The sequence below is a fragment of the Hippopotamus amphibius genome, chromosome 12 (genome assembly GCF_030028045.1).
Source record: "Hippopotamus amphibius kiboko isolate mHipAmp2 chromosome 12, mHipAmp2.hap2, whole genome shotgun sequence".
In the NCBI taxonomy this organism is placed as follows: Eukaryota; Metazoa; Chordata; class Mammalia; order Artiodactyla; family Hippopotamidae; genus Hippopotamus; species Hippopotamus amphibius.
The window spans coordinates 101,082,243-101,107,672 of record NC_080197.1 but is presented as its reverse complement, the minus strand read 5'-3'; positions in this window follow the sequence as shown (position 1 = coordinate 101,107,672).

Genomic DNA, 25,430 nt, shown 5'->3' with positions numbered 1-25,430 from the left:
GACTCAATGTTTTAACAGCTGCCCTTTTTTTCTTCACCTATTTGGCCCAGGGATCTGATTTCCTTCTGAAGGGGTGGGCTTTCTAGGGGCCCAGGTCTCTGCTCGGCAGGGGCTGTTTACGCTGAGAAGCGGCGTCTCCTTCCCTCTTTCTGTCGGCGCTTGATTTTGAGGCGAGGGAAGGGGTGGTGAGGAGAGAATGGCGTATCTTAGCAGAGTTCACAAGGAAGCAACACCCGTCGGAGAAAAGGCAGTTCATCTGAATTTTAAGGAGACACTGGCAACAAATGAAGAAAAAGAAAATAATCTCACATGCTTCCTCTTGAATTTTTGACAGGTAAATTGTTCCTCAGGAAAGATGGGATGTCATTCCCAGGTAACTTCCTCTTTCATTTCAGTTCCTCCACGATGCAGAAGGCATGTTAATTGAGAAGGATTAGAAAAATAATGCAGCTGCTAAAATGGGAGGCAAATCACTTGCAGGGAAGCAATAAAACAAAGGGCAGGGGTGCTTCCTGTGAGCCAAACATTCAGGGCTGCCAATATCAGATAAAGGGCAAATTCTAGGTGAAAAGAGCAGTGATTTATTTTCTTTGCAGAAACTTCTTTAATCTAGCCTTTTGGTCTCCTATAGAGCATTTCACCGCACAAAACATTTCATGATAGATGTTGTTTCTCTCTGACTTACTGCACCACCATCCTCTTATTGAAACACATATGTTGGTTTCTTCCACGAGACATATAAATTCTCCTTTTGGGAAGTGGAGACACCAAATGTAAATCTTAATTGCAGCCAAGTCTCCGTTATTCAAGCAAATGTTGGAAGGCCGGACGAAAGTTACTCCAAAGTGCACATACTCGTCAGACTTTGTTTCTGCATTTCCACATCGCGCCCCAGCTCACCCCTCCAGCCCCAGGCTAGGCTGCTGCGTTTCTCACCGTTTTGTGTTCACTCTTTGTCTTTCCTCCATTTACCGCTCACCCCCTCCTCTTGAGTTTCAAAGCTGCTGTCCCGTCTGAGCATTCCTTCTCTAGGCTCCCCTTTGCGAAGAAGGTGTCTCTTCACCATCCCTCTCCCACCACCTAAAACACTGCATCCCTTACATTCTGCACCCCACCCACTTAGGCTTGAATTCTTTCTCTCCCGAATTGTTCTGTGTTTGGCTTCCTGCCTCCTATTTCCTCCAGTAGATTCCAAACACCTTGTGGAAAAGAACGGTATCTTCTCTGAAAAGTTGAAAAATCCTTTAGCATGATGCTAAATTTTCCAGTTTCCCAAAACTATGCCAGTTTCAACACTGAAAGTCCCATGTCCCAGGAAACCTCTCAGTCCCCTGGCAAACTGGGCTGGCTGGTCACCCTATCGGATAATACAGAAAGAAATTGTGATTGATTGTGGAAACATTGAATAATTATAGTTTTCATTAAATGGAGAAACCAAAGGTGGCCATCAGATGAATCAAAGTATGGCAGAGAAACATACCAAACAGTCCGTACATACCATTTGCATAGATCTATTACACATGAAACATATATAAACAAGAAGAAGAAAAAGACTTGATGAATACAAGCTATGGAGGCAGATGAAATACTGGCTGACGTGAAGCTCAGAATTTAGTCCTCTTCTCTATTTATTCTACTTCTCTACTCGCCAACAGGAACAGTGGGAAGGAAGAGAATACTGCCCTGCAGGCTCCCATAGGCCAAAATAAACATGTCTGAAGTTGCAGCAACTAGCCGAACATCAGCCACGCTCTTGAGGCCCAGGCACGTCAGCCTGCATCTCATTGCTTCCCTTTTGTCTTTTCTTCTGCTGCTTTAATCTTAGTGTCTCCAAATGTTGCGTTGCTTTGAGCTTGCTGGGTATACTTCAGTCCTCAGGGCTTTTATTAAAGCGCCCAAGACATGAGACTTTTTATTCATGGCATCCCCCTGGGAAGTTACTTACGCTTGGTGGACTTGATGAATTTTTCTAGTTATGTGATCAATAATAATAAGATAGTCATCTTATGTATATATATATATCAGTGTCTTATAGTCTTAGCAATACAATGAATTTGTTAAATAATACATGCGTTAAATGTTTTGAGTGCTTCCTTTTCAAGAAATCCTGCTAGGCTCTCAGAAAAGTGTGGTGGAGATGGACAGGTGCAAACAAAATAAGAAAGACTCTTCCCCTGCCCTTGAGGGGCTCGTAAGCAGGTGGAGGAGGTGGATGCAAACACCTATGTGGGACAGAACCGAAGGCAGGAGGCAAAGATCCCTGAGGAGGCAGGACAAGGACTATGAAAAAAGCCCTTGTGTAAAAGAGCTTTTATAAAAGCTCTGAACAGACCCTGAGGACTAAAGCATACCCAGCAACCTCAAAGCAACACAACACTCAGAAAGGACCATGAGTAGGAGGTTGGAGGACAATTTTGATGGGCGATCTTGGGGAAAAACAAAAGAAGAGCTGTTTAGACACTAAGAAAAAGGTATCTATGGTCACACGAATATACAGGTGAACAAAGCCATAGAAGTAAGGGAATGGCAGATATATGTGTTCAGTGATAGCAGAGAAGGGAAAGAGACCAGGGCATGTGAAAGATAGAGGGATGGTGCTGTGAGAGACGGAATTGGAAAGGTAGGTCAGGTCTAGAATCAGAGCATCCGAGAAGGTGATGAATGTTAGCTGAGCTTTCACTGGGAGCCAGATACTGTAACAGGTAATGTGCAGAAGTTATTTCATTTAATGCTTATTAAACCCTGAGGTAGTTATTTTTCCTCATTTTACAGATGATAAGACAGGCTTAGAGAAGAAGAATATATACACATTCACACAGCTAATAGCCAAAAAGCCACAAAGCCAGGTCAACCCCCAGATCTGTCTGCCTCCAAATTCAAGCAACCTGAGCTCTTTCCATCTGCCCCCACATGATTTGGACTTCATTAGAGATGCAGGGAGTTATTAGAGGCTTTGTGAAAGGACCGAGAGAGTGACCTGGATTCCCTGTATGGGATGCATTGGCAGGTGCAGCGACGAAAGATAAAGGTAGCGAAGATTAGAACCGAGCTAGAACTGAAAAGAGCAAAGCCCTGGAGAGCTAGTTCAGAGGCGGGGCCTGTGTAGCTGAACCATTGGGTTTACTGAGCACAAGTCGTGAATGATTCCAAAACACAGCCGGTGGGAACGCTGGCGTCCTCCGTCACAGACATGGTGTATCTGACTTACCAGAATACAGAAACTCTTGACATATTTGTAGATTTTCTAAGAACACAGATCATTGCTAGAAAAATCATTTTGCTTCTATTTAACAGCAGAGCATTACTTTTCAACTTAACAGTGACACGAACAGAGATTGTAAGACTGTAGACTGAGTCTCCTCCACGCTGAACTTTGCGTCCTTGTGGTTTTCCCAGCTTCAGTGGTGAGTTTGAGCCAGCCCGCAGCTCTCTGGCCAATGAAATGCCTGGTTTCCATAAGGGAGGGTAGAATCTGTGGCAACGGATTTAAGGGGCAGCTACTATTCAAAGACCAAAAAACATGCTACGGCGTCTTACCTGTTCTGAAGGGAGTACTGAGAAAAATTGAGTTTTGATCTTGCCAAAGGGAGACGAAGAGCTATCTACATCAGAACAATGCAAACTCTTTAAAATTTTCAGCATTTTGGAAGGATACAACTCAAAGAATAGTAGAACCAACGTTAAAATGACTAAACAAAATCTAAATGTTGGAGAAAATGTCTTAACATTGAGAACCTTCTACCCATTAGCAGACGTCCGGCAGGATCGTTTTAACCATTATGGCACTGGGGTTCAGAATGAGATTGGACAAAGGAGGAAAGATAATCACGGTACAATATTGCATCTGACAAACTGCAGCTGGCTGCAGCGGTCCCTGGGTGGGTGCCCGCTCTTCTCTATGACCAAGCAGTGTTTACACCTAGACGTGACGGTCTTTTCCAAGCCTCATAATGATGGTAATGGTGATGATGACCCCAATTTATTAGACACCAATTACATGCTAGGTGCGGTACTGGCTGCAACACATCCATTTTCTCATTTTATCTTTAAAACAATCCTCTGATGATGACATGCTGTCTCCATTGTACTAGATAAGCACGTGAGTTTTTGGAGCTTCAAAAACTTTCCCCGTGTCACACAGCACAGAAAGTGGCACACCTGGAATTCCAACACAGACCTAGCAGACTCTGAAACCTACAATCCTTGTTCTACTCCAGGAACCCTCAGCCCTAGCTGCATGTTAGGGGAGCTTTTACAAAAATTTCAGTGCCCAAGCCTCCTTCCTAGAGATTCTGATTTAATTGTTTAGGGGTGGGACCGCACATAAGTATTTCTTTTTAAATTTCCCTGGGTAATTAAAATGGGCAGTCCGTGTGACGGTAACGGTATTGTACTGTGTACCACCACCCAAAGCATCATGAATCTCTGGGAATAGAATTTGAAGGAAAAATATAGCCTTATGTTCACTCCTTTTATTCCCCCCCACCCCAACCACGCACCTCATTTTCAGAACACTGTTCTCAACAGAAAAATTTTAACTATTAGGTTTGGATTGAATAGAAGGAAAGGTCGCAGATAATATTCAAGGTAAGCCTTGGTCTCCAAAGAGAGGAGCAGGGTACTAGGCATCCCTATTCGTTGATGAGGCTTCTTCAATATTTTCAGCACAGAATCCTGGGCAAACTGTCCACTGTGTAGGAAAACCCGTCAGCAGCCACACACCAATTTTTCAGTCTTACCACATAAAATGTGCCTTATGTATGTCTGAACCACCTCTCAGGCTTACCCTACGAGGGACGCAAAGCCATGAGCCAAACAAAGCCTGAGGGGTAGAGGACGCAGGAATGCGGGGGGGCTGGCGGGACGTGGAGTCAGAACGACAGGGAGAAGTCGTTGCGACAGAGCCAGGACCCTAGGATCTAGGAGGACCTGGCCGTCCCTTCTGTTGCCAGGGCTGTGGTGAACTTGTCTCCTGTTCTAGACAGAGGATCACCATTATGGATGTCAGTTTTAGTCTTTGTTTTTACAACTTTACTCTTTCCTGGTGTTGGAGGCATGCATAGTCTTTACTTACCTCATGTTTCTCTTCAGCCCTGTACTCTTTTCTCAGTCCCCCTTAAACCCAAACCACAAACGCACCTTGTTCAAACCTGTGCATTTCTAGATCACAAGACACGCCCAGGCCGTTGAAGAAACTGACAGAGCCGTGAAAGATTTCTCAGTGCTTCACAGTGAGTTGGCGTCTTTCCTCTACATACATGCTTCCCTGTCCATGAGGTGTGTGAGGGAAACCCCAGCGTGGTAACCTCTCTCACAGGCTTCTGACATGCAGACAGGTGGCCCAGGAAGTGGGGCATCCCAGGAACTCCATGAGAGCACGAAGGGACGGCTTTGTCTCGTGACAGATGCAACTGGAATTCTAGGGACCACGGCCAACCCATCCCTCCCCCCTGGGACTTCCTTTACCCAGAAGAGGGCCTGATATTTTTTCAGGTGGACTCAGACTTAACGTGGAGAGGAGCACAAACCAGAGGTTAGGAACGTGAAGTCTGGAGATAGAGTCCTATACTTGAACCCAGAGTTTGTAATTTATCTGCTATATGGCCTTGAGAAGTTTATTTATATTCTCAAAGCCTCATTTTCATCAGTGAAATGGAAATGGAAGCATAACATGCTTTAATGGTTTAATACTTTAATGGGTTGATATGAAGATGCAAAAAGATGCCTATGAAACTCTGAGCACAGCCCCTGTTCATCTGGATGAAATGCATTGATTGAAAACCTAACTGAGCCAGGCATGACTGTAAGTGCTTCAGACTCAGCAGTGGAGGAAACAGACACAATTCCTTTCCCCTCTGATGCTGACACTCTAGGAAAGGGAGCCAGCGATAAACAGAACAAAGAGATAAACCGCCTGTTAACAGACTCACAGACTTCGAAAACAAACTAATGGTCACCAAAGGGGAAAGGTGGGGGGGGGGGATTATATTTGGAGTTTGGGATTAACATATACACACTACTATATATAAAATCAATAATCAGCAAGGATCTGCTATATAGCACGGGGAACTCTACTCAATATTCTGTAATAACCTGTGTGGGTAAAGAATCTGAAAAAGAATGGATTTATGTATAACTGAATCACTTTGCTGTACACCTGAAACTAACACAACATTGAACTATCCTCCAATACAGAATAAAAACTAAATTTAAAAAAAGGTACTGAATGTTAAGTATAAAATATATCCTATGTCTAATATATAGAAAGCTTTCAGCAAATATTATTGATAAAAAATATATATAAAATCTCCTATCAACACACTTGTTAGGTTAAAGCCATGAAGTATTTTTCACAGAACCCCATACATTATACAAGCTGGAGTAACAAATAAATTAAGCTAGGCATCAAGAAATGTTGCATCTTCTGAACTTTTAAAGAAATGATTGAGCCCCAAATCCAAAGTTCAGTAATGTTGAATCAGCTCTCCAACTGATGTCACAAAAAGGAACCACATGTGTGGTCACACTGAAGCTACTCTGCAGAGCTTATATAACTCTTTGGAGGAAGGCCATCGGGAACCAATCCCTAGCTCTAAGAGACGCCATCACTATTTCTGCTTGAGCTACAGACAGATGTGAGCAGCTCATACCGTGTGTGTTGTGTTCCATGGAGTTGCTTACCCACTCTCATAAAGACCTCCCACACTTCTAAGGCTTTTAAAGCTTTCTCTCATCAGCGAATTAATGTTGCCTTGTCTCCATCACCTCCGTAAAGGGAGGAACAATGGACCAAACCCTGCCCTAATCTTTGCAGGACTCTGGAAAGTTCTTTTGGTAAACTGATAATAAACAATATATTTTCCACTTAAAAATCAAATGTCATTGTTTCCACAAGCACGGCTGTGTGAATGCAGCCGATTCCCTATAGAGTCAGAACAAAGTTTATGAAATGAAATGACCCCTAAAAAGCCATGATTCAAGGCATCATGGAAACATAAGCTAGTCATATACAAACAAGCTGAGAACTTTGCTTTCTCAGAAAGCCTCTACAGGAAACACTAAATCTGCTGCTAGGTTTCAGCAGCTACATCTGGCAGGCTGCGGCACGCACTGCCCTGCCATGGCTGGCAGCATTGCTCACTTTCTGGCTGGCAGAGCCCTAAGGAGGATGCCAGCAGCCAAGCAGGTTTGAGCTATGAAACGATGAGTTCATGGTCAACATCGAATTTACATGAAATGAACCAAGTCGCAGTAAACGGAAAGGATTTATCCCTTGGGAAGGAACTGTACATCTTAGTCTTATTTTTTTCCAGTATTAGCTCTCTAAAATGTTCATAACTTGATTCTTTTCCCAGGTACCATATACCTACTCCCTCTCTCTCATTTCCCCAATACTACACTATTTCAACTCAATTCTTCATTCCCTCTTTTGTTGCAGGCAATATCTCTGCATTTTTATCATTAAAACTAATTAGATCTGGGAGGGGTAGCATAGCAGGGTGATTAAAGGTGAGCATTTAAAGCAGGAAAGACTTGCACTACTTACTAGGTGTGAGACTTGGGGCAAGACATTTAAACTCTCTAGATCTCAATTTCTTCATCTATAAAATGGGGGTGATGATATTTTTTTGTCTCATGTCTCTGTTGAGAGGATTATGAGATAACGCACAAAGTATTTAGCATACTTCCTGGCACACGGGACTGATTTAAGAGAGCTTGTCTTCTTCTTGAAGGACTCAGCTGTGGATGACCGCAGAGGGGGTTTCTCCATGTGGTTCTAAAGGTATGCATGCATTTGGACGTAAGAAGCAGTAGGTATACATGCACATATATTTATCAAACTGAAGGCGGTTGTTTGACATCGTTGTGTGTCGCTATACATTACATCTGAATATCTCTTCATCTCTGTGAATATGAGATTGTGCTGTGGGTGTGAGTGTGTGAGAATAATTGAATCTAATATAAAATAGATGTAATCCCAAATGAGAGAATCACTCTGTTCTTTCCTTCCAAGAGCCCCTTTGAATTTTCTGTCCTTATATTATTGTATAGACACAATAGTTGGTAATTCCCTTTACATCCTCCTTATCCCTCAACAATTCCATCCTTTGTTTTGCTTGCTAATTTCAGGAAGGATTCATCTTTGTGCTCAGCAAACCATCCTTTGTTTGCATCCATCCACTAGTTAGAGCCGGCTTTCCAAACAAGATCCAGGAAAAGTCAGCTGGTTTCAGGAACAATCTCTAAGCCAATGGAAGACTGGTTTTAATTATTTTAGATTGTTATCAAAGTAGTCAATTGCCAGGAACCTATAGTCATCTGAAATATATGCTCCTGAACCCAGGTATACCTATTTTTATCCTGGATTGCAATTTGACAGTTCCATTTATTTAAAAAAAAATTTATTTAGTAGCTGCTCTGTTCAAAAAACATTCTTTTAGGACTACAAGAATATAATGAAATTTATGGTTATAGAATGTTATGACTAGAAGGGAGATCATCCCTTTAAGTCTTAAATAGGAACTATTTTTCTGGTAAGTGACAGAGAGCCAACTCAAACTAATATAAGGGGAAAAAAGTATTTTATTGAATCACAAAACTGAAAAGTATAGAGGTGGACTGACTTCAGATATAGCTGAATCCAGGGACCAAAAGAATCATCAGAATACTCATTCTTGCCATTTATTCTCTCTCTCTCTCTCGAAACCCCAATTTCATAGCTCTTCTTTCTTTGTGTTGCATTCAGTCTTAAGCAGATTCTCTCTACCAGGCAGGAGAGATGGACCCTGGCAGCTTTATGCCTTCATGATTATTTCAGCTCATATAATTTGGATATTAAAAAGGGCTCACTTTCCCTTGGTTACATGAGTTTACACACACACACACACACACAAAATGTTCTAACCCTGCTTAGTCTATATGTTCAGCCCTGGGCCAATCACTCTGTCTGAGGGTATGGAAAACTCTGGAGGCCCTGCAGTGGGAAAGCTGGTGGCCATGTGACCAACAGTCTTTTGGGAATAGGTTGGGGGAGGGGCAATTCCCAAAAGAAAAGGATGCTGGGAAGGCAAAAAGAGGGTGTCCGCTACCCAATTCCAGTGTCTTATAGATAAGAATACTGAATTAAGGCCAAAGAGAATAAGTGAGTAAACAGCTAAGAGTAAACAGCTGCTGACAATCTCGGACTAAATTTCGGGTTTTACGACTCTTTCAGTCACATTGCACTCTTCCTAACACCAAGGGGAGAACAAGGCACAAGTATAGACGGGTCGCACAGCAAAGTGGTTAATGCAGAAGCCAAAGGCACCCTGGTATGATCCTGACTCTGTGTCCTTGGAAAGGTAATTAACCCTTCTGTGCCTTACTTTCTTCATCTGCAAAACAGGGAGAATACGTCTATTGCATTGTGCTGTAAATCAATATAAAGGGAACAAAAGGGTTAATACATGTAAAAATTTAAAACAGTGCCTGGACAGTAAGTATTATGCAAGGCGTGGTTCTTCTTCTTATTATTATCAAACACTTACTAAAAGCAAAATACTTTGCACATATACAAGGGTGGGTCAAAAATTATCCGCACTCTGGCTGTAGAATTTATAGAAGTTTTCATATAACCAGAGTGCGGGTAATTTTTGACTCACCCTTGTATTACGCCATGTAATCTCCACAAAAACTTAATGCAACAGACATCATCATCCTCCCTTGACAGAAAAAACTGGGTTCTTGAGAAATTAAACAATTTGCTCAAAATTATACACGTAGGTAGGAGCCAGAGTTTGAACTTCTGTCTGTCTGACAACAAAGTCTGCATTTTTACATGATACTGTGTGATAAATGTCATAAGATGGGTTCAAAGAAAGTGCTATGCGAGTCTAAAAGAGATAGCAATCACATCCAACTGAAGTTGAAGAAATAGATACAAAGAAAGAAGCAACTGACTCAGCTCCTGGCAGATTGTATTTCAATAACTCAACTCGACAAATATTTATCTGAGCACCTACCCTATCCAAATACAACAGTAGACATAATTGATAACAGCCTGTTAATGTCAAATTTGAACTGAAAAAGAGTAATAGGGCAATTTAAACAAAAGGCTCTAGATGGAAAGATAAGAGCAAAGGAATGGGATATGGTATAAGAGGAGTGATCTGGGACCGAGGTCTACTTTGACTTACAGGATGTTGCATATAGAGGAGTAGAGCGAGAAGCAGCTGGGAGATTAATAGGTACCACAACACTGTGGAGACATCTCAGATGACATGCTAAAGAGAGACGCCAATGCAGTAAACCCAGAGGATTGGTGACTGAGAAAGAGGACAGAAGTAGAAGGACAATAATGACAACAGGCACACACACACACACACACACATCGTGGGAAACTCTCCCCCTACCCTGCAAATTGGAATGATGTGAGTTGATCCGCTTATTGAATGATAAGCCTTGTGTAATAAGCAGGAGAAATAACATATGTTACTTTGCGGGTAGTGTTGCAGATTTTTTCCCAAACAACTCACTTATAATGTCATTTCCATTTCTAGGAAAATATCTTTCCTTATTTTTTTCATACTTTGCATTTGGTTCTTCTCTTCTCATGGAAAAGAGTCTGGACTATAATTAAAATATCTGCACTACCTATTCATAATGTTTTTATCATGAGTAAGAAGGAGCAAGCTTTTATCATCTGTCAAAGTACAGAAAAAGTGGACAGCTTTCGGTGTATTCTCCCAGAGAGTCAGTTTCCTGTTTCTCGTGACTTTGTGTGAAAGAGAAAATGGATGTTTTCATGGTTCCTCACAAGGGTGACTGGAAATAAATGAGGTTTTTGGCTAAAGGATATTTTTTAACCAACAGGTTGAATTCCAGAACAGTGTTATAAGCAATGAAGACACACGATGGCCACAGAAGGAGAAGTATTCAAATACCAAAGTGTGTGTGTTCAGAGGTGGGAAATAATCAAAGGATGAGAGTTGTGGGGTATTCAACTTAAATTTTAAAATTAACGCGTTTAGCATCCGTTTTCACAGGCTAACGACACAGGTCTAGAGATGAGAATGTGATGCATCAGTGCACTCAGTTCCTTTCAGTCTGTTCCATTTCATTACATATTTAATCCATAACAATTCCAGGGCATTTGGCAAATGAGAAAAGCTGAAACTCGCAGAGATTACATGATTCACTTTGGATCACACAACAGATAAGGGGCAGAGTCTAAACAAAGGCCCAGGTCCTCTGACCCCCACCCCCCAACCTCAAGTTGCTGTCCAATTTGGTTTTCACATCAAGTACTTATATGTTTCCACATATTTCACATTAATAAAAAGTCTGAAAGAAAAATCTAAGTGCTACACAAAGTTGCCTGTCTTTGAACTATTTATTACCAGCACTCCAGGAAAAATTAAGAATGTATTGTTACATTAAAAAAAAAAATCAGCTGAACTAAACAGTGTGCTTAGCAACTGGGCCGATTGACATCCTGGCCCCAACTCCTCATCTCATCCCAGGTCAGGAGCAAACCATTCTAGGACCCACATGAGTCCTTGGTCCCCCTGTTGCGTGTCACTGATGTAAACTCTTATAGAGCTGACCTGGAAATGTAAGCACACAAAAGATTTTGCAGTATCTAGATGGTGAGGAGAAAAATACCCAAATAATCACTAAAAATTGTGACTGCAGAAGGATTAGTGGCAAGGATGGACATTCACCTAAGTTTTCTCTTGTGTTGAGGAAACACATATTCTAGGAATGAGGTGAAGCTTCCTTTCCCTGGCAGCTTGTTTCTCTTCACACACGAGGACTCCACTCCCTCCAGCTCCCTGCCCTCCCTTGCCACTGTCACACTCTTCCCACGGGCTGTGTGCCAACAGCCAGGGGCATGCCATCAGGGAGAGAGGGAACACGCTGCCTCAGCCCGGTGTCACCTACAATTTTAAGGTTAACTCCAAGAAGGAAGTAGAAGAGAAGGGTTTATGCTGAATGAAAGATCTGCTTGAGGATTTTATTCTCTCTAGTCTTGGGGGGAAAGTCCTGAATAATAAATGAAGTACCAAGGTCACGCACCTTTATAAATTGCCATTGAGCAGAGTAGGCAAAGCACGGGAAGCAAAGCTAGATAAGAAAAGGAATATTTAGAGCTGATCACAAACAGAATTTATCCTTTGTCTACCTACGCCAGAACATTCTATGAAATCGATTTCAAAAACAAAACAAAATGTGTAGAATTTAGACACCTGGTTGAATTCTCTCCTTGGAGGGGTCTATGAGAACACAGCTTCAAGTATATTCTTAAATAACCCATGCCCATGCGAAAAACCTTTGGGAATTCTATGAAAACTTTGTTTGGATCCTTATACACAGTGGCATATTTTTTAGGGAGTGTTTCAGGAATTCCTAAAAAGTACACTTGATACAATGTAAAATCAGCTATGTCTTCCTCCAAAGGACACAGAAACTTTTATTCAGCTATTGCCCAGTTGCTATTCTGTACGTTTCCAAGACAAATTCTGAAGATTAAACTTCATCGCATTTGGAATATGCACTTTCGCCAACTAATTGAAATGGTCACAAAATTTGGGGGCCTCAATTAGAGAAGAAACAGCAGTTATACTACTTAAGGAAGGGAGGACGGGGAGAGGCCACCTCTGTTTGAGGTGAGTTAACGCAGATCACTGAATCTGAATGACTATCAAAACTGCTAACATGATGTATCAGCAGTCAAACATGACTTCTAAGGGAAAATCTCATTATTTAAATATTTGTTTTACATATCAACCTATTTTTTTTTCCTGTTTCTCTTCTATTAAGTTGTTTTTCTCAATGTATTTCAAACTAAGAATCGTTAGCTTGAAAATGAGTGAGAAAGGTACAAAATTTTACTTACCATTGTTCTGATATCAGAATTAATTTGTAACAGGGCTATTTCCAACTTCTTTCAATCAAGAATGAGGATTTAGGGTAAGTAACAAAATAATGTTATTTCTTTTGCCAACATTTCAGATTTCAATACAAAAAAGTTCCAGTATTATTCATAATAGAGAAAGAAACTGGAGGAGTAGTTGAGTAAATTATGGTAATGAATTGATGGCATTTTATGAGGTATAACATCATACTTACACATAGTAAGAAACAATGGGGAAAACTTCATAAATAATATTAATTGGGAAAAATATTAATACTTGTATGTTATTACATTGAAAAACCATGGATGCTAAATGTTTATGTAAGGTTGAGATTTGATTATTTTCTGTTTTCCTTTTTGACATATAACTTTTAAGTTATAATATATGATGTAAATTGAAAGATAGTATCTTAACTAATGGATTAACAAATAAAGTGGGCCTGCACATATTTTAACCCAATTTATATTTTCTCAGTAGCAATTTTGGGATAAATGTGTTTGGCTTAAAGACATTTTTTAATGAAGCTGCATTATATTTAAATTCAGTGGCCGTTTTACAGCCTATACCAGCATACGAAGTTTTTATTTATTAGAAAAGATGAGCACTTTTTAATAAGAGTGATCTAGTTCTAGAATAATTTTTAAAGTATTCCACTGGAAGCAGAGTATTCTCTATTCAGCCTTCACTCTTCACCCAGATAAACAAGCTTGAATCACAAAAACCCCACGCAAACTGCCCCACCCTTAATACACGTACTTTAAATTTACCTGTTGAGGACCACAAAAATCATCAATTTTTACATCACTCTAAGTAAACCTAAATCTATTTTCCTAAGCATGCTTATTAAACTATAAAAGAGCAAGCAGAGCTACCAACTATTCACTCCAGAAAACAAAGCCCATGAAGAGTGTAATTATTTTGTTCTTTCTTTAAATCTCCTTGCCAAGAATCCAAACTGGATTAAGTATTCAACACCAAGAGATTAAAGATGTATATCCCTGTAGCTACCACTGCACACATCTCCACATAATCACTGGGATTAACTTTCCAAGGAAGTAGATCAAAGCTCTATTTCCTTGTGGGTATCCGATAATAAAAGCCAACGCTAAATCAAACTCTCATCACTTTTGCATCTATCCTTAAGCTACTGGTTCAAGAATAATCAGAATATGTAAAAGATAAGGTCAGTGAGAAGGAAAAGAAAGGAAAAAACGCTCTATCTCACACTGAACAGCGATAACACTAGAAAAACAAGATCATGTGCAAGTTTTCAGAGCATCAGCATATCCTCGTGCTTTGATATTATTTAATGTTTATTTACCTTTTATCATAGCCTCAATATGCAGTATAAACTACAAATAAATCAGCCCGGCTATTGTATAGCCATTCTTGGCCATGAATGATTATGTACCTTTGCAATCAGCATCTTTAGTTTTGCAGAAAGTTTGCTGCAAACTAGATAATGTGTTTCAGCCCAAGTTAGGAAAATTGGCTGCTGAATTGAATAACTTGGATTAAACATCTACGATTCAATTGATTTATGAGTAAAAAGCTCGGATCTCTGATATATATATGTATATATGTACACCGAGCTCCTCTGGAGTCGAGGTCTATTCTGACTACGTCTGTATTTGTACTCTTGGATTCCACTTCTGCCCTTGTGCTTGAGAGAGATCCACAGGGAATTTAAAGGGGAAGAATCTGGCCTTTTGTCATTAATATTCCCACAAGTCCAACGGAAAAACTGGAGCTCTCAGCTGTTAAGCACATCATAAACATTAATTCATATGGGATGAATCAGCCTTTTGTCACATATTAAAGAATAGATTTATTTTTCCATTATTTCAATTCCCTTACTTGAAATGCCTTTATCAGCAACATTTGTGAGGGATAACAAAAATATACCAATATTGAAGAGACAGAAATATTCCAGGAAGAAACTCTTAAAAAGACAATTGTTTCCTCTGGGCATATTATAGACTTCGGATCTTCAAAAGATTTATCATTTGCCTAGACTAAACATTCCAACTTGGGTAAAAAAAAAAAAATGGCCTGTGCTTTTCAGAATCCCCTTCAAAGCTTGGAAACATTAGGACCAATATTTATGAAATTATGAGATCTTGTGAAAGAACAGGAAAATCTTCCAAACTCTGGCTACCTTCTTATCTGAATCTAATTAAAAGATGGTGAAAAACTATCAACACAAGCCCATTTTGGATGAAAAAATATTGTTTTTATAGTAATGCTATTGTAATGGTATGTAATTATATTTTTCAATAATGCTTATGATGTCCAGAAAAGTTATTCACTCAATCATACCTTTTCTGAAACACAGTAATTATATAATACACATTTATTTTATACTTCCAAATGTCTTATTTGCTAGTGTTGAAATTTCTCTCATATTAAGCAGCCCCTTGTTTTAATCAGTTTAAAGTATATAAAAATGAACATTGCTAGAGAAAAGTAACATATTTCTTTTTTTCTGGAGGGGTGTTAACTCTTTCATGCTAATGAGGAACATACAAAACTGTATTTCTCTCATAAACTTTGTAAGATCAAAACGTTATCTAATTGTGTGTCTCAGAAAATAATTTTACATTGTTATAAATTGTAACTGCCAGTTGGGGGACGATGCAAAGAGAAATTCAATTATTTGCAACCACATTAAACTCTTATAATAAGAAACACATAATCAGTTTGTGGTTCATGATTTCTCAAATTATAACTTAATAACTGAATGTACCTTATCAGATTTCTACATGGTGATCCACACACTACAAGGTCATGGAGAATAGCATGGCCTTCGGGCAGCGTCTCATTTATTAAAAAGTTTAACCACGTGATCATGAAATCATGAAGCTGATCTCTGGGGAGAGCAAATCATTCAATTTCTCAGTACATAGAAAAGAAAGGAAGCATGGGTTACTCTCTAGGACTCGATCTGTGTCTTATTTCTCCGCCTAATTGGTTTGTGGTAGCAACTTGCTGGAAAATAGGAGCTTAAAAAAAGGTAATCATGTAGAACTAGGTCAATGTGCTGAAGGAATAGGAAACAGAAGTGAAGCTGGAATGTCTCACTTCCTGAAAAAAAAAAATCCTGTGCAGCAAAAGGGCACAAACGTCTCCAGACATCCCATCTTGTACGTTGGCAATTCACACCCTGCCCTCCCTGCCTTCTCCAGCCATTAATTCTCTACCCTCCTTAAAGTCTAGATTATACAGAAAACACAGGGAAGCCAGAAAACATCTCTCCAGAAAGAAAACAGTCAACCAGTCTCCACGATCATGTCTTTGGAACAGTGAACAGCTGAACCATTTTAATCACGTGAAGGACAGATTTCAATTACTGGACAAAGCCTGCTGGGATGACACCAATAGCACCAATACGGACAGCGGCCCTTTGCTGAGTGCTGAGCTATCCTCTCCACGATCTCATTTCACCTCTCAACGACCAAAGTGCAAGTCCTACCATTTCTCTTTACAACTGAATATCCGGAGACTGTGCCCAGTTAGATAACTTTCCAATATTGCAGCTGATGTCACACGGAGGCCGTTGAACTCAGTGCGGTCAGACGCGCGTCATTGAGCCGTGCTGTCTCACGGCGGTCACTATGAAGTCCACTAAGCACATGGGACACAAAAATGATCACCTGGGGACTCTGCCATGAGCATCTGCGAATTGCATCTTTGGATTTGAAAAACTATACACACACACAAACACATACACAAACATACAGCTCCACTTTGTGTACTCATTTTTATTTGACTACTCTGCATCGCACTTTTGGATAGGCACTCTCAGAATCAGAGAATAATTCCCCTCTCTGTTTAAAAGAACATTTTATTTGCGATAACAATGTTTATGTCATTCGAAGAAACGCTTCCAAGTCACTCTCTTCACATTGCCTTTTCCCATTTTCCAAATCAGCTCACCTTTGTGTACACCCTTATAACCATGTCATTAGCTATAATAATGATTGATCTCTCCTCCTTGCAGCCTTTAGCCATCTGTGCAAGCAAAACTTTCAGCCCAGACATTTCGAGCATTAAACATATACTGGAGCTCTGCTCAATAGATCTTTCATAAATCCCCAGCCCCCAGCCCCAGAGAGTAAGAAAAGTCAGGTCATGAGCAGGAAGTGATGGAGACAAGGCAGTTTCTGAGCTGAAACTCAGACTCAAAGCTGGTTTATTGTTGTCATGACAACGAGTTCCACATGCCTAAAGTCACTGGTTTCTGAAAAGAATGATGCAGTGTCTCGCCTTACAGCTGGACATATAAACCAAATTAGCCTGCCATGCCTCTACCTGCTTTGTGGGTATTAGTGAAAAGAGCAATATATCACACAAACAGTCAAGCAGCAGTGAAGCTCCGCACACACTGCTTTCTCAGATCTGCAACTCATTTTTTTCCAGCACCGTAGAACAATCGTTTGAATTGGGGGAGAGGGGGAGGGGGAATCAAAATAACTTGGATAGATGTTTAAAATTCTCCAGTGAAAGATACAGCAGAAAGCAATCTGTTGCATTTCTCCATCCTAACACAACCTCAAGTTTTAAATCACACAAGTAGTAAGAGGGTCTCACAACGTCTCTGTGAAAGAGCTCAAACCTTCATTGACTACAAAAGATTTTTTTTTAAATGAAGAGGGTGTTTTGGGAAGGAGAAGATGGGTTTGCCTGTTCCAGATGTGAGATGAGAGCCTTAGAGCTCAATTCTCTTCCTTGCTCTCCAAGTGATTAATTGGATGACCCAGGGGAAGTAATTTAAGCCGGCCGTGGAAAAAGAAAATATGCACCTACCCGCCAGACCCGGGCGTCTTATTTGCCTCCACACCTGCACCCCTGACCTCACTCCTTCCTCAAAAATGTTATAAAGACCGCCTCTTGGGCCACATGCCCTGCCCCTCCCTCAGTCCACCCTCACGTCTCTCCCACCTGCTTTAAACACTTCAAGTCTTATCACGCCCATAAATATTTGAGAGTCCCCCGTCTCCTTCCTCCACCCGGTTCTGGTCAATCTCTGGTGTCTACTGGGAGAAGGCTGAAAACGAGGAAGTGGGGCCCGTCTGTCTTTGGCACCCACTCTCCTCGTCCAATCCATCGAGGCTCCTTTCTCAGCGTTTGGCATTGCCCTGCTGCCACACAGCTGTTTGGGGTTTCATTCTGCAGCATCCAATGTGTGCTTGCCCTCCCTACCGCGGTCTACAGCTTCCCTGCGTGCTCTCTCCTTCCTCCTGCCAACAGTCCGTTTTAATCATTTCCCCCTATTTAACTGGCTTTGTGGGGTCGGGTCTCCCTAAAAGGAACTGGGTAAGGGATGCTGCCTCCCCCTCTGTTTGCACATCTCCTGCACTTTGGGTGGAAACTGTCACTCCAATGAGCAGCCAAAGGCAGCAGGACCGGAAGCAGGGCTGCTTCTTAGGCAGGGTCCTGTGAATTGGGGGGCGGGGGAGATGAGTGGGGGCTGCCCACACCACAGTATAACCCTGTATTGATAATAAATTTAATATGTTAATACGTTCCCCTTTCCAGATGAGTACACTCACATTTTAAAAGGAAAAGTCCATTTATCCTATAGGAATGAGTTTAATCATGGACATTTCAGGTGAGAGCCAGTGGGAGAGACGTTTTTGAGCCTGGGAGGTCTCCGAGGAAGTCGGATTGGGTCAGGTCTGGAAGTATTTGAATCCAGGTGTTGCACGATTATTTGCAACTGAGAAGCTTGCAGGATAAAAGACAATTGAGAGCACTGTGCAGTGGCCTGCATCCAGATAACGTGGGTACCTGTTCTTAGCTGGTGGGCACAGCGTAGCACTCCAGACCCTTTGAGGATCCCTGCATGTTGTTTATCCTATCAGTATTCAGGATATTTTGCCAGACTTACTTTCATATTAAAAAAAGAACTTTTCATTAAAATGCACAGTGACCCATCTGATTCAGATTTGTGCGACTCCCCCCCTGCCCCAGGTACCAAGAAACCAGTTTAATTTAAACAATCTTACGATGCCTCCAGGCGACGGCAGTGCACATTTGGTTTTTAACGGTCGTGTAGGGCTTTCATGGGTTATAGAACCCTTGAGAATATATTTGTTTTAGCAGCATGGCTTCCACACACAAAGACAGAGATTTTGAACAGTAGGCACAAAGTTATTGCTATCCAGAATTAGACCAATTGTATGAGTCTATACATAAATGCGAATACAAATAGGTGAAAACATATATACGTGACACAAAAACACAATGACATTTTATTTAAAAGTAATTGATCACTCACTGGTCACTTAATCAAGCTCATGGTATATTCAGAGTACAGTGGTACATAAAGGAGAGTTATAAATAATGTTTCTTAATATAATAATATTTATTCTTAACACTAATTACCCTAATTATAGTCTTAAATATGTTTTGGGGAGACGGGTCAAAGAAGTGACGGGAAGTGGAGAGCGTAATAATAAGGAAGCAAACTTACCACCTTACAAGTGTTTTTCTTCTCTACTCTCATTTGGAGAAAACAAACAAAAACTCCATAATTTGGAAAAGCCCTGGACAAAACGCATGAGGGAGCCTACACTCGTCGACCTCCTTCAGGGCTGCGCCATTGTGCTGCATCACTAAGCAGGCCGTTCTTCCGTTAACTGGTCCGCCTGTGTTCCACAGTCTGTGACACGCATTCCTCACCCGAGTCTCACCTGCACGTTTAGACCATCCATCTCGAGGGGCCGCACCCAGGAAGGTATGCATGGCTCAAGAAACAAAAGTACTGCTGGAGAGGTCTGCAAGGAGTAAGACTGCCTGTGCATGGACGCGTTTCTATACACGGCCCAGAAAATTGAACCACCTTCACTTCCACCGTGTTCACCTTCCGTCAAGCTCACAATATGCTAAGAGAGATATGACAGCGGCGAGGGTTGGGTTTGGTTTTGGTGTCTATTTTTTTAGATAATTTTTAGGTTGTATTAAACGTCTGCTGGTATGTGAGAATAAAAATCCCTTCATCACCATTTTCAGTATCAACACACGGTCCCCATCAGCATCTCTAGAGGTGTAACAGGCTTCCAGGACTCCACGGCTGTGCCAACGCCGAGAAGCTGCAATTCCACGGGTTCCTTCCACCAGCTAAACGGTTAGGGTCGCAGTCCTTCAAGCCCTCTGCCTTTGCAACAAAGTGGGAGTCGGTGGGGCAGTGGCCTCTACTGTACTCCACAGACATCCACTCCCTCCTCCCCCACCATCTCCTCACTTCCCAGCGCCTGTGGATTCCACGCGTGACGGGCAGGGTCCGGTGCCCGCCCGCCCATCCTCAGTACCCGGTGGGCGCTGTGTGGAGTCAAGGCACGTGGCCGCCAGCATTTCAGTAATCCACACGTCTCAGCAGCATGCGTCTCCCTTTCCACGCCGGCCACCACCTTTGCTTCCCAACATGTTCTACACGCAAGAGAGCGGAAGGAAGCGCACTGGATACCCCCGATTAAGCCTCTGCCCCCCTGTCCTCCTCACGGAGAAGGCGTGACCTTGTGCCTATTGCTGCTGCTGCGGTTGGCCTCACTCAGCCCCTTCCCTGAGGTCGCAGACCCAGCATCCGAGAGAACAGGGCCAGAAGCTGTGAGCACTGCCCCCGGGCATCCAATTGTCCTTCACCTCCTCGCCCCACGCTCTTGCAGTCGAGCTACTGCACCCCAAACCTCGCTGGTTAAAACCTGAAAGTCATTTCTCAACAGCGGAGGGACCCGACTCCCCCAGCGCCAAGCTAGACAAAGCCAGCCACTTGTTTCTCCTGTCAAACGCGACCCGCTCCGAGATATGTGACCGAAAACTAAACTGCGGGTTACAGGGTTTAGACCTTAATTCGGGAGCCTAATGTGACAGGGAGAATTAACTGCAGCGAGGTGGAGCCCCAAGAAAAGCAGAATCAAGCATCCGAGCACCCCAGTTTCCCCTGCCCGTCCTGTCCATAACCCGACATTCAAGCCGATTCACCTCCCTGTGTCTTAATCCAAAATTGAAACATCTCTAAAAACCTCCAAAATATTTTAAATCCGATAAATCATTTAGAAAATGAAGATGAATAAAATTCCCTACTTATCTTAGCAGACTTATGGGAGTATCTGATAAATTAGCCGTGTGATAACTAACAAAGTTGTTGAATCTCTCATGACCTCGTATCACAAATCTGGGAAAAGAGAGGCAGGGAACTATACTAGATGTTGGCTAAGGTTTCTTCCTTAACTACACTCACACGGTTCAATTAAAGTAATAAATATGTCAGCTCTTTGAAATGTACACCAGTATTATTACAAATATGCATAGCATGTTTTTAGTCTGAATTGACTAAATGCCTGAGAAATCATCGATGTGAATGTGAAACCAAGTTTTCCGTCTTTAAAGTATATTTTTGGAAAATCTTCTGCGACCCTCTCCTTGGAGTATGGTCATCGCCATTTTGGAGGAATGAAGATCTAAATTTTTCACATTTTGGCAATCCTGTAATTTTCACTGATGTGTGCCTAGTTCCATTTAATATTTATGGAGCACTCTATATTTTCAAGACTCTAACAGGCATTCGTTAGCTATTCCTCCCGTAAACCTGAGAAATCAGTTATCCCCCTCATTGTACAGGTGAGGAAACTGTAACAGAGAAAAGCAGACGAATTGCCCAAGGTTAGAAGGCACATCCGTAAAAGACAAAACTGCAGGAAGGGGTCAGACTCTCAGTGCTGTGCTTAAAACTGACCGGGTCAGTTCTCACAATTTCTTTCTGTATTTCAGCTTCTTTCTACCACTTGATATACACAGTAACAAAAACAAACAAACCCACACATTAATGTTTAAATTTTAATGTGTAATTTTGTTCTTATATATAAATGCAAGCTATAAGTGCCATCCATTCATTTGCATTCAAAAATACACTTTAGTTCTGAAGTGAATTTAAAAGTTTAAAATCAGCTCTCTTGATTTATTTATGTAGCGGGTCCGTTAAACAAGCACAATGCAAGAGATGCGTTTCAGATTCTCATTTTTAAACATAGTTTCCCACCCTCCTGCAAGTCTGCTCTGTGGAGAAAAGTTTGGGGTTTTTTTTTTATTTTGTTTTGATTTGCTTATCTTAGTTTTCTTTTTTTAATTGGTGGAGGTGGGGGTAAGGAAAATTTCTGCCTTGCTACTAGATCAACATTCTGCCAGGGTCACTTATTTTCCGGTCACTTGCAGGCAATAAACAGCCCTATGAAGACTTTAAAATGCCAACAAAACCTCCATTCAGTCATTAGGTCATTCATTCCTTGACAATAATCTAAAATACGGACATCATTAGATGCCCGTCATCTCCCTCTTTCCAGCCGAGGTTTCCCAGGATGGGGACAGAGGTCGGGCGATGAAGGAATAGGAGAGAATTCGTCCTTGGCTGGTACTTAGCTCTCTCAGAAACGGGTGAGATGGATAAAGCTGGCTCTCAGGAGTTCCTCTCAGAGCTCTTTGGAGGCTCCCACACCAGGTCCCTTGGGTCAGGATGGAACTGATTATGCTGTGGCAACAGCTAACCCCCCAAAATCACTGGCACAGGACAACAACGTTTAGTTTCTGCTCACTCAGCACGTGCTGACTCAAGGGCGGGTGGGCAAGCAGGCTCTGTTTACTGTTGTCGTTCAGAAATGTACATTAAGGAGGCTCCGTGTCACAACCTCGTCTAGCATCAAGGCAGCAGAGGGAAGAGCCCAGGGAGTTAGAGCGGCCCCTGTATATGCCTGCCCGTAAGAGAGGCGCCCACGTCCACTCACCTTCATTGGTCACACTGAGTTCACCAGGGCAGGGATGATGGGTGGATGGATGGGTGGATGGATGGGTGGATGGATGGATGGATAAATGGCTAGACTGGTTGATTTTACAAAGAAAATATTTCAGGGCGGGGATTTATAACCCGCCTGCAAGGGGAGGCACTGAATAAGGGAGAAGAGGACCGTAGACCATCACCCAGTCTGGCTTCAACGCCCATGTGTATGGGGGCAGGTCTCTAGCGAGACATCCCCGACTCTCCCTACACGTCTGGTTACCCAGTGCTCATCCCACACAAACTCTCCCTTTTGCGGTCTTTCATCCTGTGGCAGAAACATCTCCAGGCCTAAGTTTCTATCGTAGACGCTATATCCGTCCCCTGGATGTCATGTACCTTTAAGCCGTCATCGTAGAGGACCAGCATTCATTCCCAAAATAGCAGCCACTTTCTCTTTACACCTGTCCTTACACCAGGACGCTGCTGCACACCCCCCCACAACTTATGGGGGTCACACATGGGGGTTCCTATGCCCACCTTCAGGTGGGAGGTACAGATTTACAATGAGGCAACAGCTCTCTCCGAAGAAATCTTTTCGCAAATCGTCCTCTCCTTTCTACTTTCTCTAGACTTGTACGCTTAAAGCATTTGAGAAGATTTAAAAATTGTGGAACTAGTTCTCAGCAGTTTTCATTGACAGTTTTATATATGGTCTGTCTCTCTCTCTCACTTCAGTATCTGATATCTTGACTCTTCTGTTACAATTTCCATACTAACGCTCCACTCTATCCTTTTATCCTTATCATTGAGACTGTATGGCTCAGAATGATTACTGATGGTCATGTCTGAGCTATAAAACTCCTGTCCGTTCTCTTTCTGGCAAAGTTCCATTGGCTCACATTCAGCTGCTAGTGTGGACATTTGTCCCAGATTGGGTCCATCGTAGTACCTGGTTCCCCTGGGCTCAACCAGTGGCTGAGGGGTTAGCATGTGACCTGACCTGCACCATTCAGGGTTCTTCCTTGTAGAAGGTTTCTCCCCCTCCTCGAATGTCTAAAGGGGACAGAACATCTACGCCCCCATAAGAAGGCAGTGTGGAAGGGAGCACTGTTACCAGGCCTCCACCGGATAGGAGGAATGGTTCATCGGATCGGTCGGAGCTGGGCATTCACTGGCTACGTGCTGTGATAACTGCTCTTAGAAACAAGTCATAGACCCTTCCACCGCATCACGCTGCCTGTTTTGTTGATCTCGAAGAAGCACAGTGGTCTGTTTTTCTTCTTCTTGCTGCCATGCAAAGTTAGGGTCCATAAGATCTACTTTCTAGCTCATTTCTGCCAGCCACGGGATGTCTGAGGTCAGCCTCCAGTCCCCTGTGAAGTTGGGTAGACTTGTGGGCTGAGTTGATTCTGTGGAAGCATAGGTGGCTATAAGGCTTAAAGTTGAAGAAGGAGTAAACCTATTGTTTTAGAGTGCTTGACTTTATGTACTGATCCCAGCTGTCCTATTTGTTCTCTTTCAGTTAGAACCCAGGAATATAGGAGGTGTGGGTAATTGGCTCAAGAAGCTTCTCGCATCAGAGAATTTACTAACTGGAAGTGGGAGAGAAAGAACTACTTTCTTCTCAGATTACGGAGCCGAAGGAATGTACGTCTGGAGCTCCTACTACCACATCTGCATCAGTAAAAAATAAACACAACCTACACAGAGAGGCAGGAAGTCTGAGAAGTGACGGCCTCCACAGTCCCCAGCATGCCTAAGGCCAGCTCCACGCCTGTACGGAACTACGTTGGGGTTACAACCAAAAAACCCCTTTTATTTCCTCATGCGAACTTGAGTTGGGCTTTTTGACACCAGCAATTGAAAACAAAAATCCTGATTGATACCACTGTTGGCTGCTTCTTAAGACTACCGACCACTTCCTCTGTACTCTTTCAGCAGTCTACTCCATGGCCCAGGGCACTAGAGATCTGTAAGAATGTTGTTTAGAGCCAAACTACGCTGGGAAGGATACGCACTCACCTTTGCCAAACACTCGCTTACTGACGTTTCCTAACTAGTGATAAAATAGGATAAGGAAATGTACACACGTGACAAAGGAAACTGAAACACACAAGGAGATCTCCCCATCCAGCGCGCTGCGGCGGCCCACCTCACCAGCACTCAACCGTTTTTGGCTCCACGATCCCCCTTATCAAATTTGCTTCTTGAAAAAAAAATTATGTTCATGTCAGCTCTGAAACGAAAGCCAAAGATCATCTTTACACTAAAGCATCTTTTTTCTAAGTGTTCACACCCAAGAAATCTTAATACGAGGAAGGAAAAAATCGTCTGGATTTGAGTCACCATAGAGAATTATTTTATAATCCACTCAGAATGGTCTTACCTTCTTTATGCTGCAAACCCCTGTGTAAAATCACAAAACCATTATGTTTTAAGGAAATGAGAAATTTTAAGGGTTGTTAGCACATTGGATTTTTATCACAAGGAAAGCCTGCATAAAGTTATATAGCACAGGTCTTTGTGTAGTTTTGATGCATTGAGAAAACATACAGTATGTGGTGTTCCAAACTGGTACTAGGGAGACAGAAAGTTGTAAGTAGGGAAGGGGAAAGGTATACTTCAGGACATGCGGATATTATTTTTAAATGGGTGTTTAGATGTGGGAGAGGTAGTGAAGAAAATGAATTTCTGTAGCTCTATTGCTTTACTTTTATAATAATTGAAGAGTGTGCTGTATATGACGTATATAAGGAAGGTCA